General features: G+C 43.1%; 1 pseudogene; it reads right to left on the bottom strand.

The window, feature by feature from the left end:
* Positions 1–644: 644 nt before the first annotated feature.
* Positions 645–762, bottom strand: LOC126199784 (5S ribosomal RNA; annotated as a pseudogene).
* Positions 763–19568: the final 18806 nt, after the last annotated feature.

The raw sequence follows: 19568 nt of genomic DNA, 5'->3' as shown, positions 1-19568 counted from the left end.
GTAACGCTATCACGCTTACCAAATTACCTTGTGACGAAACGCGCCGCTCTTCTTTGGATCTCCTATATCTCCTCTGTTAATCCGACCTGGTACGGATCCCACACTGATGAGCAATACTCAAGTATACGTCGAACGAGTATTTTGTAATCCACCTCCTTTGTTGATGGACTACATTTTCTAAGGACTCTCCCAATGAATGTCAACCTGGGACCCAGCTACCAACAATTAATTATATAGGATCATTCCACTTCAGATCGTTCCGTACGCATACTCCCAGATATTTTACAGAAAAAACTGCTACCAGTGTTTGTTCCGCTGTCATATAATCATACAATAAGGGATCCTTCATTTTATGTATTCGCAATACATTACATTTGTCTATGTTAAGGGTCAGTTGCCACTCCCTGCACCAACTGCCTATCCGCTGCAGAACTTCCTGCATTTCGCTGCAATTTTCTAATGCTGCAACTTCTCTGTATACCACAGCATCATACGTGGAAAGCCGCATGGAACTTCCGACACTATCTACTAGGTCAGCACACCGCTCTCCCGGTCTTTATGACGGTTTTCTTTGACCGGAGCCGCCACTATTCGGTCGAGTAGCTCCTCAGTTGGCATCACGAGGCTGAGTGCACCCCGAAAAATGGCAACAGCACATGGCGACCCGGATGGTCACCCATCCAAGTGCCGACCACGCCCGACGGCGCTTAACTTCGGTGATCTGACGGGAACCGGTGTATCCACTGCGGCAAGGCCGTTGCCTAAAAGTCGCATAAGATTCCCTTGAAAACCAATCAGTTTCTATACTTACCCGTTCCGAGACAACTGACAACGGTTCCCCTACATTAGGCAGCTTAATACACATTTTAAACAAAATTTTTTGCATCACCCCAGTTCCCAGAACTCCTGAAGATAGACGTTAACTGTGGGTATTGTATCACAACACAGTCCCTCTGACTGTTCAGAGATGTCACTAAACGCGCCCAAAGATCTAAACAACCATGCATCAGCAGCGCCTATTAGACGGAGGGTGTCCGACAGCCGATCAGTTCCAGTCATTCCACCAGGAAGGAGGTACACGGCTAGTGTTGTCTGTAATTCACCATGCCTCGACGGTCAATGCCGTGGTTCGATCGCGTCCGCATTGTTACTTTGTGCCAGGAAGAACTCTCAACAAGGGAAGAGTCCAGGCGTATCGGATTGAACCAAAGCGATGTTGTTCGGACATGGAGGAGATACAGAGACAGGAACTGTCGATGACAAGCCCCGCTCAGGCCGCTCAAGGCCTACTACTGCAATACCGAAGGATATTGGCTCCGAGGAACCTGACAGCAACGCACCCATCTTGAATAATGCTTCTTTTCATGCAGCCACAGGACGTCGTGTTACGACTGTGTGCAATTGGCTGCATGATGCGCAACTTGACTCCCGACGGCCATGACGAGGCCCATCTTTGCAACCACTGCACCATGCAGCGCGGTACAGATGGGCACAACAACATGCCGAATGAACGCACAGGACTGGCATCACATTCTCTTCACCGATGAGTGTCGCATATGCCTTCAACCAGACAATCGTCGTAGACGAGTTCGGAGGCAACCCGGTCAGGCTGAACGCCTTAGGCGCACTGTCCAGCGAGTGCAGCAAGGTGGAGGTTCCCTACTGTTTTGCGGTGGCATAATGTGGGGCCGACGTACGCCGCTGGTGGTCATGGAAGGCACCGTAACGGCTGTACGTTAGGTGAACGCCATCCTCCGACCGGTAGTGCAACCGTATAGGCAGTATATTGATTGGCAAGGTATTCCTTTGCATCGCGACCATTCGCGCCCCCATCAAGCACGTCTTGTGATGACTTCCTTCAGGATAACGACATAGCTAGATTAGAGTGGCCAGTATGTTCTCAAGACATTAACCCTATCTTACGTTCCTGGGATGGATTGAAAAGGTCTGTTTACGGACGACGTGACCCACCAACCACTCTGAGGAATCTACGCCGAATCACCGTCCGAGATAATCTGGACCAAGAGTGCCTTGATGAACTTGTGGATAGTATGACACGACGAATACAGGCATGCATCAATGCAAGAGGACGTGCTACTGGTTACTAGAGGTATCGGTGGTTTTCATGAGCAATAAAAAGGGCAGAAATGATATTTATGTTGATCTCTATTCCAATGTTCTTACAGGTTCTGGAACTCTCGGAACCGAGGTGAGGCAAAACTTTTTTTTTTATGTGTGTATACGAGGTGCGGCTAGAAAAAAACCGGACTGATGCTGGAAAAAAAAAACATTTATTTACAATTATTTACAATTTCATGTTATCTCCTTCAATGTACTCTCCTCCTCGGTCTCTACACCGCTCCATACGAATTTTCCACTGTTCATAGCAATGCTGCAGATCATTTTCGGTAAGTCCATACATTACTTCCCTCGCTTTTTCTTTTACTGCTTCAACAGTCTCAAATCAAGTTCCTTTCAAAGCTGACTTGACTTTAGGGAAAAGAAAAAAGTCACAGGGGGCCAAATCAGGTGAGTAGGGTGGATGATCTAAGATGGGAATGTTGTGTTTTGCCAAAAACGTCTTCACTGACAACGCACTGTGAGCTGGGGCATTGTCTTGGTGAAGGATCCATGACTTTTTTCTCCACAAATCGTTCCGTTTTCTCCGTACTCGCTCACGTAGGGTAGCCAGGACGCTAATGTAGTAATGCTGATTCACTGTTTGTCCCTCTGGTACCCAATCAATGTGCACAATCCCTTTGATGTCAAAAAAAAACAATCATCATTGCCTTGAATTTCGATTTTGACATTCATGCTTTTTTTTGTCGTGGAGAACCAGGAGTTTTCCAATGCATCGATTGGCGTTTAGTTTCGGGATCGTAAGTAAAAAACCACGATTCATCGCAAGTAATAACATTTTGTAAGAAGGTGGGATCACTTTCAATGTTTTCCAGGATGTCAGAACAAATCATTCTTCAGTGTTCCTTCTGTTCAATTGTGAGACACTTTGGAACCATTTTTGAACACACTTTGTTCATGTTGAAACTTTCATGAAGAATCTGCCTAACACTTTCCTTGTCAACTCCTGTTAACTCAGACACTGCTCTGATTGTTAAACGGCGATCTTGTCGAACAAGTTTACCGATTTTTTCAATGTTTGCATCAGTTTTTGCTGACAATGGTCTGCCAGTGCGAGTGTCATCACTGGTGTCTTCGCGGCCATCTTTAAATCGTTTAAACCACTCAAACACTTGTGTTCGCGATAAACAATCATCGCCGTACACTTGTTGTAACATTACAAACGTTTCACTTGCAGATTTTCCTAGTTTGAAACAAAATTTGATGTTAACACGCTGTTCTTTCTGTACACTCAACGTTTTCCGACGCACAGACAAAACGTCAACTACTTAAAACAGACGCCACGGGCACACTGGGTGCAGGAGGCAGATGAAACTCGAGCAGTAGGCGGAGCGAGAGTCACGTGACAGGCCACGCGACTTTCAGCCTTATTGCATTCGTTTTATTGTTTCACCAGTACTAGTCCGGTTTTTTTCTAGCCACACCTCGTATTGTGATTTTGGTGTTTCCATATTTTTGTCCACCACTTATGTCTGTAGAAAAGTTTACCGAGCTACGTAGAAGCGTGGCAGGGTTCATATTTATGTTGGGGCAGTATCGCGCTGTAAATAATTTTTCTTTTATGTCAAAAAGCTGAAAAACTCAGTTTTTTCCTTCGCGGGTCACCTCTAATTATCGTTCTGTGTCTGCGGCAACAGCTCCAGATTAGACAAATATATCAATACATAGAAGTAAAACTAAATCCCATGTTAAAAAATTACATTACTGCACTTTTCTCTCGACAAAATCCCTTTGGTTTATCAGTTCGATGGCCTCTACTTCGTCCATGAACATGTCGATTAATATTACCATGCCTAAGCACTCTCAGCGGTAATGACCACAAAATGCAAACTCACCCTTAAAACACTATAATTTATTCTACATCTGCATCTACATACATACTCGGGAAGCCACCGTGTGGTGCATGGTGGTGGGTACCTTGTACCACAATTAGCCATTTTCTTTCTTGTTCCATTTGTAAAGAGAACTGGGGGCCCGAATTTGAGTTATCTTATTCGCGTATTACCCGAAACATAAGTTGGGAGTAGAACTGTTCCGCATTCAACTCCAAATGCCGCTTCTCTAAATTTTCTTATTAGCGTTCCGCAAAAGAGTATCGTCTTCCCTCCAGGGATTCTTATTTGAGTTCACGAAGCATTGCCGTAATACTTGTCTATTAATCGAACTTGTCTGTAACAAATCTAGCGGATCGCCTCTGAGTTGTTTCGATGTCCTCCTTTAACCCAACCTGATGGGGATCCTCAACAATCGAGCAGTACTCAGGAATGGATCGAACCAGTGTTCTATTCCCAGTCTCCGTTATAGGTGAGCTATACTTTACTAAAATAATCCCAAGGTGAACATCTTTCTTCCCTACTATCGACCGTACGTGCTCGTTCAATTTCAAATGGCTTTGTAATGTGGCTTCTAGACAAATAGTCTACGTGACTGTGTCAAGCAATACACTACTATTCGATCATCATAGGTCTGTTTCTCTTACTCATCTGCATTACCTTACATTTTTCTACATTTAGAGCAACCTGCCATCCATCATAACAACTAGAAATTTTGACTAAGTCATCTCGTACCCTCGTACAGTCTCCTAAGGACAACACCTTCCCGTACACCTCAGCGTCATCAGCAAACGGCCGCATTTTTTCCCACCCTTTCTATCGCATTATTTATGTGTGTAGACAATAAGAACAAGAGCCACTCATGACGATACCTTCGTCACTGATGAACACTCGCCCTCGAGGATAACTTGCTGGTTTCCATCACATAATACGAGCTATTCACATACCTGGAAACCTCATCCGTATGCTAGGAACTGCATTAACGATTTGCAGTCGGACAATGTATAATCGCTTTCTGGCAGTCTAGGAGTATGGAAGTTTCGTGCTGCCCTTCGATGATGGTTCGCAAGTTATCATGTGAGAACAAGATGAGTTTCGCATGAGCTGTGTTTTATAATCCTCGCTGATTTGTGGACAGAAGTTCCTCCATGGCAATGAAATTAATGACGTTGGAATTAAGAATGAAGAATTCAGCAGCAATCCGATGTTAAGGATTCAGCAATTTTCGTATCCTTTCTTTCACCTTTTTTATACGCTCAAAGACAAAGAATGAAATACCACGAAGGAATTATCCGAATGGGACAGAAATCGGTAGATACATAACACAAATCAAACAAATCATTTCATTAACTTTTCATAACTGGGATTCACAGTTATGTGAAATTTCTTCGTATATATGTGTTAGCTTGTACAAAGTAGACATGGCTTAAAGCCAAAACATCTGCACTTGATAATGGCCTAAGGCCGAAATTGCAATAGTGGAAACAAAAAGTTTAACAGTCACTGGCGTAAACAAGATGTCTTTCAAGAAATCATAACATTTCCTGAAAAACTGGATGATTTATTCAAGAGGAACACCTTCACCAATTGAGCATGTTAATGACTCATTGATCCACCTCTGTCCCTTATGCAAGTAGTTATACGGCTTGGCATTGTTTGAAACAACTGTTGAATATCCTCTTGACGGATAGCGTACTAAACTCTGTCCAGTTGGCGTACTAGGTCAGTATTCCGAGCTGGTTTGAGGGCCCTGCCGACGATGCTAGAAACGTTCTCAGCTGGGGAGAGAACCGGAGAGCTCGCTGGCCAAGGCTGGGCTTGGCATGCACGAAGACAAGCAGTGAAACTCGTGCTGTCTGTGACGGGCATTATCTTGCTGAAATGTAAGCCCAGGGCTGCTTGCCATGAAGGGCAACAACCTGGGCGTAGAATATAGTCGACATACCGATGTGTGGTGAGGATGCCAAGGATGACAACCAAAGAGGTCCTGCTATTAAACGAAATGGATCCTGAGACCATCACTCCCGGTTGTCGGGCAGTATGGCGGGCAACAGTCGGGTTAGTATCCCACTGCTCTCGGGGGCTTCTCCAGACATGTCTTCGGCCTAGAGCTCATTGACAGGCGTAGAACGGTCTTCAGTGATGAGTCCCGCTTCGAACTGAGCCCTGACGACCAGCGAAGACTTGTCTGGAGACGCCCCGAACAGCAGTAGAGTACCAACTTTACCCTACAAAATGAGGCATTCAAAGTAATCTTCACAGTACACCTGAAATGTACTTGTGGTGTTTCTTACTGTGGCACCGCTCAAATGTAAACCGAGATGCAAAAAGTAGTTTTAGAACTCCAATCGACCACTCATTCCATTTGGCGTATTCACAAAATGTCCAGACACGTTGATGAATTAGTATCCCTCGATTCGGTTTATCAGACACCAGTAGATACAGAATCACACGTTTGGTGTTGAGATTAAGTCGGATGTCGCAGAACTGCAGTGCCATGTCTTGCGTAAGCTTGTCGTTCAATGAAATCGGAACCGACTAATCTAGGCTGCGAGTATCATACCGTGTGAAAAATAAAATGCTCGACTGAATCATTAACAGTCATTCTGCCATTCACAACATTTATTTGCCAAGTTACAACTTTTTTACAAGTGGTCGTATAAACCTTCTTACGAAAAGTACCAAATACCTGAACGTTGTTCACTATCTTTTTTTACTATATACCTGACAACAACACATCAGCACGTTGGAGGATACCACATATCACTGATTATGTTTTTAAAAGTTTCGCATTTGTCTTTCAAGTTTTCTTTAGTTCCACATACTTTTTATTCTCCTGACCAAGACAGTAAAATGGAAACTCATCCCAGTACTGTGTGGTTTGAACTTACAATGAGTTACCAGCACCCTATGTATGACAGAAAAAACTTGGCGCTGGAAAGACTTGCGTAGCATTTTAAAAAACTAAAACAATTACTCAGACTGACAGTTACTGCTCGACATAAAGCTAAAGACTCTGATTTATTGCTTTTAAATACATGAAATTTATGGCCGGCTGCGTCGCGTCACAAGACCAGGAATGTGATGGAATGGTCCGAGGAACACAGTGGCGAGTTCCAATTGATGTGGTGGCCCCTAACTTGCCAGATCTGAACCGCATCTAACACATCTGGGTTGTGATTGAACGCTGCGTCAGAGTTCATCGCCCTCCTCCCCGGAATTTGCGAGAATTAGATGACTTATGTGTTCAGATGTGGTACCAGCTCCCTCCAGCGACCTATGAAGGCCTCATTGCTTCCATGCCCTGGCGCGTCGCCGCTGTTATCTGTAAACTGGCTATTAAGTAGGTGGTCGTAATATTCTGGCTGATCAGTGTATAATTGTGGTTGCTACAGTTCCGAGTTGAGAGAAATTCTTTATAAAACAAGGAAAGAATTTTAATGAAATGAAGTAAAGCCGCTCCATTGTATCCTCTCCCCAAGAGTCGCTACAACATCAACTAGGCAGCAGAGGTTACAAAACGTACGATATTCTGAATCCATGAAATCTCCAATTATGAAAGGGGGCTAAAAGATGTACCCTTAACAATGTAACAGATAGATATCACGGTTGCCTACGAAGGCAATCACTTTCTGTGCTTGCACTGCAAGGTAGTAGCGATCACTACTTTCTAGTGGAACGGAACTGTACCTGGTGCTACGTTTACGAATGAGCAGAATGAAGTAACGTACATTTAAAACACCGGACATTGCATTATGCCATGGCTTTCATATTTGAAACAGTACCGTAGCGAGGGTGAGCCTACCTACATCAAACAATATCAACCACGGTCGGAAATGGAAGATGCCATTGACCTCAGTGGCGTGTCTTTGGGGACTAGGCATATTAATGTAATGCCATGCTTAATTAAATGGAAAAGACGACGGAAGAAAGATACATTGTTCTCACATGTGTGAACTCGGAAGTTACCTCAAGTACATTAACCACGAAACTCGTAATAATTAATTATGCGAAGATAGAAAGTTTGGTAGGGGAAACGAATCCTCCTGTATGGCTAATTTGTACCACCTTTCTAGGGAGGCAGAGACGGAACGTTTCGAACGGCAGGAAAGATCACTATGCTGATCTGAATGGAGAAGGATGTGCTTCAGATCGAAAATGGAAGTGGAAATTCCATGCTCTGACTTAGCCTTTTTTTGGGCTGATGATTTTAAGAGCTTGTTCGACTCCACACCTGATGATATTTTTCACTATGGCTTACTTTATTAAAATATTTAGTGAGTACGTAGATAGTAAATGCAACGGTTCAGATGTATCCCAATGGCGTGCTTGATAAGAATCTAATGCGAGTATTTCTTACGGCACCGTTTCCTCCACACCTACACTGGTCAAATGTCTCGTTACAACCTGGCCTTCGGTTTGCTTTGTTGAGTAACAACATTCACCTTGTGCTCTTCAGGAATCGATGTCTGCTTACACAAATAGAGGATCTCACTAATTACAATTGTGTATTCTTGTAGTTCAGAAATCAACATCTCATTCAATCAAAACCCCGAAATTCCATCGGAGTTGACCAAAGTGCACATTCAATTTCCCCGACAACGTTTATCGCTCGTCGCATCTCCGCCTTACTTCGTTCCCTCAGAGTATACAATGCAGTATCCCAGAAGCTGAAATCCGGCTGTGCTATTATCGCGCACGTTGTTCCGTTCGCTGTGGAATTATTGCCCCGGTCTGTTGTTGACACTCGGAGAATAACGATGTGTGCTCGGTAAGCAAAACGCCACTGATTTAATCACGCAAAAAATATGTATACCTATTGGATTACAAGTGCATTAACGAACTGCTAAACGGGTAGTTTGTTTCTCACTTCATTAATCCCATTACGGAGTTCTCATTAAAAATAATTTGAAAATGTTCTTTATTTACAGCCAGACATTATTTACCAAGGGCATTTGTGTCACTGGCGAGGGCACGTGCTGAAACTACGCCTCAAATAAATACTGTAAAAAATGGCTACATATTAGCCTCGTCAGGGAGGGAATGGGGCCAAGCAGGAAACAAATGGGAATTTCAGAATTAGTAGCAGGAAAATTCGAAAGAAGATAAAAACTGGGCTCACAGCTGCGATAAAAAAAACAAATCGCTAATTCAGTAGATATGTTGGGGTTTTCGCATAACTGCACTGCTATCAATGCAGCTTAAAATGAAAAATATTGTGTTTTAACGAAACAGTGAGAACATGTAAATGTGTATTACCATTGCATTTCGGATCTTCGACATTATCCTTCCCGTCTGCTTATCAGATCCCTGTGACGTCAACAGTTTCATCCGATAAAAGAAAATCACATCTTTCGAAGTAACGTAACTTGATAATTTTTTCTTATTGATAAATAGATAGTTATTCCACTCTCATACCAAAGATTAATGTGAAAAGTAATTAACACTGACGGAGCTTTAAGCTCTTCGATTAGTAGTTTTAGTATTAGTTACCTTTCGTTGTTCTCCTGTCCTGGTGATAAGACGTGTTGTGTAATTTTAAAGTGATGTGGTGTTATAAAATGAAAGCAATTCATGGTCAATGTGATTTTTTGATTTACGATACCACGGATCCCAGCTCCTGTAAATCCTGGAGATTATTATTATTTTAATTTTATACGGAGAATTTAGATGGAGGCGAAGATATTCACGACGGTGCTGTTCAACAATAGACGTACGTGAACGTGTTCATCTCTTTCCCTTCGTGGCCCCCAATGTCAGTTTCGATGTATTTGCCGCGACATTCAGAACCTGCAGTATTTCTTTTTATTGAATTTGGAAGTCCGATAATTTTACCTTCTTAGATGAATAAATGCATTTCAATCACATTTCTTTTTATCTAGGCCGCGGGGAATGATAGTACTTGAACTTACGCGCCTCTATCCCGATCGTACGTTCGCATACAACTGTGTACCGACGGAACTATATTTATGACCCATTTCCTTTACGGTATTAATTCTTATTTTGAACAGCTCACTAGCGAATGTACGTGCCCTCTTATTTTGTGGAATCAGTCGGGCGTATTCTATAATAACGTTACTTGTAATATCCAGTGGCTTAGTTTCCATAATTGCCTTTGCCTGTGTCGCAACGGCGCTTCACGCGAAATACTTGTTACGCGACTACCATAACAACTCTCATTCCAAAATTACACCGACTGATTAAGCTTCCAACAATTTAACAGGACGCTTACAATGGCGACCGAGTGCTATGACCTTCGTTTCAGAAAAAATTAGTACAAATTTTAAGTTGAAATATTTAAGTAATTTTTTTCCATCCGTTATTGCGACTACAACCAATTGTTTCTGTTACATGTTACGCCAACTGCGTACCAGATAAAAAAAACTATTACCCCAATTAGTACATGAAATTCCCAAATATTTATCCAAAAAAATTAGAAAAGAGGGAACTTTTAAAACGTTAAACTTTAAACCGACTACCAAGAAATGCGACAGGCGAAAGAAAATACGTAAGGTAAGAGCAACAGCACTACTACACTTTTGGTTGATCGTAAATGTGGGACTGAATAGCATTTTTCCGACACCCAATGCGTAAAACGCATTTTTTTTTTCAAAATTTCTTTTTTAGATCGTTTTGTATGTTGCGTAAATATATTATACGTGAACGTATCAAAAGCTGGTGGATTATTATCATTGATTGTGCGCGTAGAAGTCACTTATCACTCTACTGTTTCACCAGATACATATTTTACTACATTGAATTTCACGAACGAGCGCCATGTCATATGTGATTTGTTTACGTGTAGTATGAGCCGCAATACTATTGAAGATCGGCTGCACGCTGTCTTAGGTTTATATACAGCTATGGTGAAATTAAGATCACAAACCAAAACGATGGATAATTCATCCGATGAGGAATCACTTGCTCAACCTATACCTAATACAGAGGTAGAAAACATTGCAGATACTGATAACGCAGTCGCAGCGACTAATGGTACTTAGTCGCAAGGGCCAGACGATAATATGTCAACTTTGGAAACTGTTCCGGATTCTGAAAATGTTCAAGGTCCAATAGAGCCAGACATTATGCAAATGTTTAGAGTAATGCAGACAGATTTGATGTCACAATTTGTAACTCAGATAACAATCCAAATGAATGCACGGACAGAAAATATCACAACACAGATATGGAATGTAACAGCCCAAATGAATACACGGATAGCAAATGTCACAGCACAAATAAGCAATGTAACTACACAGGTAGACAATGTCACAACACAGATAGGGAATGTAACAGCCCAGCCGGCCGCGGTGGTCTAGCGGTTCTAGGCGCTCAGTCCGGAACCGCGGGACTGCTACGGTCGCAGGTTCGAATCCTGCCTCGGGCATGGATGTGTGTGATGTCCTTAGGTTAGTTAGGTTTAAGTAGTTCTAAGTTCTAGGGGACTGATGACCACAGATGTTAAGTCCCATAGTGCTCAGAGCCATTTGAACCATTTTTGTAACAGCCCAAATGAACAAGCTAGACAGTGATGTAAAATACCTTACTGATATGCACAATAACCTGATTACACAACTGACACAACTAAAAAGAGAGTTAGCGGATCAAGTAATAGAAGTGGTACGTGAAGATTTAAATTTCATGAATCAGGGTATTGATAATTTGAAAACCACAGTTAAGAATGTGCCAGATCAGGTACGTAAGTCAACTGAAAATTTCAATGCTATGAGTGTGCAGCAAACCGAGCTCAATACAAAAATGCAGGAAGCTGTAAATCAAGTTGAGGACATGACAAAACAGCGAAAACAGCAATTTGAGGACTTTTTAGAAGAAAAAGACACACACATAGACCGTACTCTACAAACAGAGCTACAAAAAGCAATAAGTAACACAATGGAACACGTATGCACTACACAAAACACATGTGTAGTTAAACTGCAAACTGACATAGGCCAGATACAGAAAACTTTGACACAGGACTCACCACGCTGGCAGAATCAAATCAAATGTTGAAATGTGTGTGAAATCTTACGGGACTTAACTGCTAAGGTCATCAGTCCCTAAGCTTACACGCTACTTAACCTAAATTATCCTATGGACAAACACACACACCCATGCCCGAGGGAGGATTCGAACCTCCGCCGGGACCAGCCGCACAGTCCAAGACTGGCAGAATCAAATAGTCGAGCAACTAAACAGGAAACTTAGTGCAATGAAAGAACGAGACCAACACGTAGGAGAAGAGCTTGACAACATATCCACAGGTAAGAGCGATAGTGTGGTTAGTGACTATCCTACCCCGAATGTACATGGGTATTCACCAAATTATGACATGTACGGTAACCAACGACACCGTGACGAAAGAAAGAAACAACAGATAGCTGAACCCACTTTGTCATCAGTTTTGTTAGAAGAGAGTCTTACAAAACACCGGCAATTTCAAATGCTTATCCCTGAAAAGAAGTCTGTGCATCCGGTAATTTTTACTATGTCATTCAAAAATGTATTGCCTAAAACGTGGTAGGAACAGCAAAAGATACAATATGTTACGCGTTATATCCAATGCGATGTAGCGTTATGGGCGATGGAAATGTCAGAAACTTGTCAGACATTACAACAGCTTGAAAGCGTGTTTCTTTCAAAGTACTGGTCACATGGCGTTGAAGAGAGATTAAGAAAAGCCCTATTCAACTCTGAGCAATATAATCCAAAATTTGGATCACCGCGAACGTATAAATAAGACGAGGTTCTAGGATGAGTCAGTGACACACACTGACGTCCTACCCATTCTGAAAGGTAAACTACCGCTAAATATTCGGGAAACGCTAGTACAAGTACCCGAAAGCAATTTGGGGTATTTTCTATCTGTCTTGGACTCTATTGACTTAATTAATGAAGATGCAAGACAGAGCCACACCAACCAAACTAATTTCCGTAGCAGTGCTGGCAACCTGCCTGCGCAGCGCCAGCCGCAGTACGGCGTCAACAATGTAGCGTGCGCGGCTGAGTCACTACCGGCTTTTGTCGATTACGCCTCGTATGCCAGGCCTTAGTTCGGGAGGCAATTTTAGTAATAACTATAACTAAAATTTTAACCTAGTATAAAAGGAAAAGAAAAAGTGTTGACAGAAACTATTCCGGTAACCGGAAACGAAATTGGAATAGGAACGAAAACGGGAATCAGTGGGGTAACGCATACAGTAATTTTCACCCTCAATTCAGCAACAATAACACGGCTGACCCACGAAATGTTCAGTGGCAGTACCCGATTAGTTATCAGCCCTATCAGTCCCAAGCTCAAAGTAACATTACGCCTTTAAACTCAGGGCAGAATCACGATCGGAATGCGCAACAGAGGAGCAACACGTCGGGGGTGAATATTATATAAGTGACAAACGAAACACCTACAAACAGTAATAATGGGGCGTTAAACTAAACGTGGCCTCATTATGCTGCCCAATGTTGACCATGGACAGTCATGGGGGCGATCCAAGATGAGACAGGTATTGATCTCTATTACAGAACAAGCTCAACGCCGTAAGAAACATTTTCACAAACAGCTTACCAGATTTGTGGTAAGGTAAAAAGCATTACTTAAGACCGATGTGAAATCTTCTGTGCTAGCCAGGAAAAACGCTAAGTGGCAAATAAGGTATACTGGTTAGTACATTATTGTACGTATTCCGCATGACGGATGTTATTTACTTGCGTATTCTCACAATGGTAAAATCAAAGGACTCAATGCCCACAGAGACTTGAGGAAATTCTACCATGTTTAAATATCATAGCCGTCCGGAGTGGCCGTGCGGTTCTGGGCACTACAGTCTGGAACCGCGAGACCGCTACGGTCGCAGGTTCGAATTCTGCCTAGGGCATGGATGTGTGTGATGTCCTTAGGTTAGTTAGGGTTAAGTAGTTCTAAGTTCTAGGGGACTGATGACCTTAGAAGTTTAGTCCCATAGTGCTCAGAGCCTTTTTTTTATTATCATACTTTACATCTCTCTATGCACACGAGTCAAATAAGTATCCTATGGTAAAAAGAAGGAATACGATAAGGGTAAAGTAAGTATATCTTATGCAGCTACGTGAATCAGAGCATTTCACTACTTCTGTTTACATTTGTCAGTGACTGTGGACACAATACACACGCAAGCTAGGACATACACGTCAATTGATGACTAGCAATGTTAGCACAGGGTGTACGTTCAAGGTCTGAGTGAATAGTTTATGATCACAGTGGTATTTTAGTTTTAAGTTTATGTACTAAGGATTCTGGAGCGAACAATTAGCACAAACCTCGGAACAAAGTAGCTGCAAGATTTTTTTTTCCACTTGTTCATCAAGATTCTAAGGTACAGGGTAAGTTATGGAAAATGCCAGACTCCCTAAGGTACATAAGTATACGGTCACGGCTTTGAAGTTTTTACAATGTTGTATACATGCAGTAGTTTTACAAATCCCCTTTAAATGTGTAGCGTAGTCGCTAGCGTAATGGAAAGTGAACCAAATACGGTTATTTGTGCGTTGGTTCAAATCTCCCCATTACCATTTTTTTCTCATTCAGTTTGAAATACCTACGTCTCGTAGTTACAAAACTCATCTTTTTTTATGAATAATGCACGTCTTCCTGTTTCTAATTACATATTCGACGTGAAATTCCTGTTTGCGTCCCAAATGCAAATTCTTAATTATCTATGTTTTATGAAAGACTGTTCATAAAAGTTGTTAAAATTAAGAAATATGCAGTTTAATGATTTAAGGTAAAAATGAAAAACCAAATCCTCTTCATTTGGACTAAGTCCATCGTTTTATAATACAGAGGTATCTAAGTATAGTAGAAACATGAACAATTTCTCAGCATCGAGCACATCATACAAATGCTGCGTTTTTACATTTGCTACTGTATCATTACAATATGAACGCAACAGAACTAATCTGGAGCCAAGTTGGGGGATCTGGCCCGAATACTATTAAGCTGCCAGACGTACTGGAACTAAGGAAAGCAGATTTTTCACACGTCACTGCCGAACTCAGGCGTGATATGCAACGGCTCGTCATAAAAGAAGTTGGTTTCGTGGATTCTGTTGTTGACAGGTGCGCTATCAACGTAGCAGGTGACACTTCCAGAACAGAAATATATTTTTCGGACTCGGATAAGGAAGGAGCTAATAGATTACCAGACGACTGACAGTAAGTTATACCTTCAGTGGCTTCAATATTTAACTACACGGTGAAACCCGTCAGTACTCGATTACGTTATACACAGCTCATGTAGAAAAATTACGCTGTGGTTAAGTCAGAAATTTTCATCATTCTTGTTTTTAATTACAGTAGAACATTAACTAAAAACGATAACGAGTTGTGGTTTCCTTGTAGTCGCCTTAGGAGCGTATTGTGGGAGATTTGCACTGTATTATTTTATTCTGCTTGAAAATTAAATTACGTTCGAAGCTGTATTGATCCTCTACTCATCTGTTTTTACGTTTGAACTGCAGTTGTCCACGTCACAGCAGGCTAGCTGTACCAGCTGAACGGCCAATATTGTCCAAGTTAAATGCGCCGGTAAAGCTGTTGCCCCGTATTACCACCATGTCAATGTGCGCCTAACGCACAGCGCAAAACGTACCCTTATTATTCTACTTGGACTGCTACGGTCGCAGGTTCGAATCCTGCCTCGGGCATGGGTGTGTGTGATGTCCTTAGGTTAGTTAGGTTTAAGTAGTTCTAAGTTCTAGGGGACTTATGACCACAGCTGTTGAGTCCCATGGTGCTCAGAGCCATTTTATTCTACTTGACAGTACTCGAGACAGCTTGGCTGCAGTCGAACGTGAAACGGAAATCCAATGAGGCTCCAGCAAACGCGGAAGAATACATACTGCAATGTTGTCTTGTATAGGCGTTGCCAATCGCAGCAGGGTCATACATACTGACATATGTAAACAGGCAGAAGACGCTGCTGCGGTCGGCAACGCCTATTAAGATAACAAGTTCAAATGGTTCAAATGGCTCTGAGCACTATGGGACTCAGCTGCTGAGGTCATTAGTCCCCTAGAACTTAGAACTAGTTAAACCTAACTAACCTAAGGACATCACAAACATCCATGCCCGAGGCAGGATTCGAACCTGCGACCGTAGCGGTCTTGCTGTTCCAGACTGCAGCGCCTTTAACCGCACGGCCACTTCGGCCGGCAAGATAACAAGTGTCTGGTGCAGTTGTTACTGCTGCTAAATGGCAGGTTATCAAGATTTAAGTGAGTTTGAACGTGGTGTTATAGTTGGCGCACGAGCGTTGGGACACAGCATTAAATGGTTCAAATGGCTCTGAGCACTATGGGACTCAACTGCTGAGGTCATAAGTCCCCTAGAACTTAGAACTACTTAAACCTAACCAACCTAAGGACATCACACACATCCATGCCCGAGGCAGGATTCGAACCTGCGACCGTAGCAGTCGCGCGGCTCCGGACTGAGCGCCTAGAACCGCTAGACCACCGCGGCCGGCGACACAGCATCTCAGAGGTAGCGTGAAGAGGGACTTTTCCTGTACGACCATTTTACATGTGTAAATTGAATATCAGGAATCCGGTAAAACATCAAATCTCCGACATCGCTGCGGCCGGAAAACGATCCTGCAAGAACGGGACCAACGACGATTGAAGAGAACCGTTCAGTCCGGAACCGTGCTGCTGCTACGGTCGCAGGTTCGAATCCTGCCTCGAGCATGGCTGTGTGTGATGTCATTAGGTTAGTTAGGTTTAATTAGTTCTAAGTCTAGGGGACTGATGACCTCAGATGTTAAGTCCCATAGCGCTTAGAGCCATTTGAACCATTTTGGAAGAGAACCGTTCAACGTGACAGAAGTACAGCCCTTACGCAAATTGCTGCAGATTTCAATGCTGGGCCATCAACAAAAGTCAGATGTGAACCATTCATCGAAAAATCATCGTTATGGGCTTTTGGAGCCGAAGGCCCTATCTTGTACCCTTGAGGACTGCACGACACAAAGCTTTACGCCTCGCCTGATCCCGTCAACACCGACATTGGCCTGTTGATTACTGGCAACATATTGCGTGGTCGGACGAGCCTCGTTTCAAATTGTATCGAGAGGAAAAACATGTACAGTTATGGAGACAACCTCATCAATCCATGGATCCTGCATGTAAGCAGGGGACTGTTCAAGCTATTGGAGACTCAAATGGTGTGGTACGGGTGTAGTTGGAGTGATATGGGACCCCACATACGGCTAGATACGACTCTGATAGCTTACACGTACTTAGCATCCTGTCTGATCACCTGCATCCTTTCATGTCCATTGTGCATTCAGACGGACTTGGGCAATTCCAGCAGGACAATTCTACTTCGACACGTTGAGAATTGCTACAGAGTGGCTCCAGGAACATTCGTCTGAGTTTAAACACTCCAGCTGGCCACCAGAGTCCCCAGACACGACCATTATTGAGCATATCTGGGATGCCTTACAACATGCTGCTCCGAAGAGATCTCCATCCCTTCGTACTCGGATTTATGGGTAGCCCTGCGGAATTCACGATGTCAATTCCCTCCAGCACTACTCCAGACATTGGTCGAGTCCATGCAACATCATGTTGCGGCGGTTTCGCGTGCTCGTGGGAGTCCACGATATTAGACAGGTGTACCAGTTTCTTTGGCTCTTAAGTGTAAGTCCTAATCTCCTCCTCCCCCATCTCTGTGTCCATCATTTCCTTCCTGTCAACGTGTTCATTTCCTCCTCCCCACTCTCTATTTCCATGTTCTGCTCTCCCCTCTCTCTGACCATCTCCTTCTCTTTCTCTATGTCCACTTCCTCCCAATCTTTCTGCCTGTCTCCTCCTCCGCCCCCCCCTCCTCCTCATTGTCTCCGATCAAATGGGATTTGAAGCGCTGAAAATGAATGACTAAATTGGTTGTTATCATGGTATACGGCAGGGCCGTTCAGCTAAGCGGGAACGCGGAGCCGCGAAGCAGTTGACAGAGCGACAGATGACAGCGGAGGCAAGACCTTGGACTGTGTCGGCGTCCCCACCCGTCAGCGCATTTAGACATGGCAGAAGCAACAAGCGGTCTAACAGCAGGCCCTGAGCACCACGTTGTTATAATGCTGCGTGGGAGGATCTATAGCTTTTTACTCAACTCGATGGTCTTCTAAAATTTTTAGCACGTCACAAATTATTAAATCGTATAATGGAATTCAGAATGTCATTATGCAGTAAATCACGAGGCAGAGAATGACAATTATGTCGACGACGGACGAAAGGCAATAATCCTTGAACTGAAAGTCTGCTTTTCAAGCGAAGTAAGTTACCACTTAATAATGCGTTTTGTTTCTAATAGTGTGATAATGGATGGAATGCGACAAAACTGCCTCGTTCTAACAGTTACCATGTCAGTTCTGAGAGCTCGTGCAGTTTATTATTGCATAAAAATATTTCATGTTATATCATAGAAGAGACTCTTCTTTGAGAATTAGCCACACAATTACTCATCAGATGGCTGTCCACTTGAAGCTATTTGCTGACGGTGAATTTACTGAAAAATGCCCTGTAATAGCGGCGGGAGAACTGTACCCACAACTGGTTCCGCAGCTACAGTCCGTGACACTTTCTCGAGCCACTGTAATGCGGCGAATTGAACAATTAGTAGGAGATCTGGGAGCTCAGCCGGAATGAATATTAAAGATAGCGTTGCATTCTCTTTGTCTTTGAATGACTCTCTTGACTTGTCACACACTGCACAGCTGGTAATTTTAATTAGAACTGTAAACAAAATGCTGTAAGTTCGAGATGAGATTTTATATCTCATTCCATTAAAGGTCTCAACATGTTCAACACTTGGAGCGGTTGTAGAGAAGTTTGGTTTACCGTGGGGATTATTTACTTCCATAGCAACAGACAGTGCTCCAGCTACGATGGCGAAATCAGTGGCTTAGTGCGGGCGTCCAGAGAAAAATGGAGGATCATGATCTCTTGGTTATCCACGTAAATTGCCTGATTCGTCAACAACACTACTAACTCTGATGGAGCAAGCCACGCGGAGTGGCTGCGTGGTTTGAGGCGTCATGAACGGACTGCGCGGCCCCTCTCGCCGGAGGTTCGAGTCCTCCCTCGGGCATGGGTGTGTGTGTGTTGTTCGTAGTATAAGTTAGTTTAACTTAGTTTAAGTAATGTGTAAGTCTAGGGACGGATGACCTAAGCAGTTTGGTCCCTTAGGAATTCACACTCATTTGAACATTTGTTGGAGCAAAAGGATTCATTCATAGCATCATCAAAGCGTTTCTGGACGAAGTCGGCTGTGAATATGGATGTTTATCTCCCTGTAACGTTCGCTGGCTCAGTCATGCTAATGTTCTTAAACTACGCCAAGAAATACCGCCATTCACTGAAATGAAGAGGGAAAGTTCTCAAAAATGGTTCAAATGGCTCTGAGCACTAAGGGAATTAACATCTGAGGTCATCAGTCCCCTAGAACTTAGAACTACTTAAACCTAACTAACCTAAGGACATCACACACATCCATGCCCGAGGCAGGTAGCGGTCGCGATGTTCCAGCCTGAAGCGCCTAGAACCGCTCGGCCACACGGGC

Source organism: Schistocerca nitens, chromosome 8 (genome assembly GCF_023898315.1).
Source record: "Schistocerca nitens isolate TAMUIC-IGC-003100 chromosome 8, iqSchNite1.1, whole genome shotgun sequence".
Lineage (NCBI taxonomy): Eukaryota > Metazoa > Arthropoda > Insecta > Orthoptera > Acrididae > Schistocerca > Schistocerca nitens.
The sequence above is the reverse complement of the archived record's forward strand: the minus strand, read 5'-3'. Positions and strand labels throughout refer to the sequence as shown.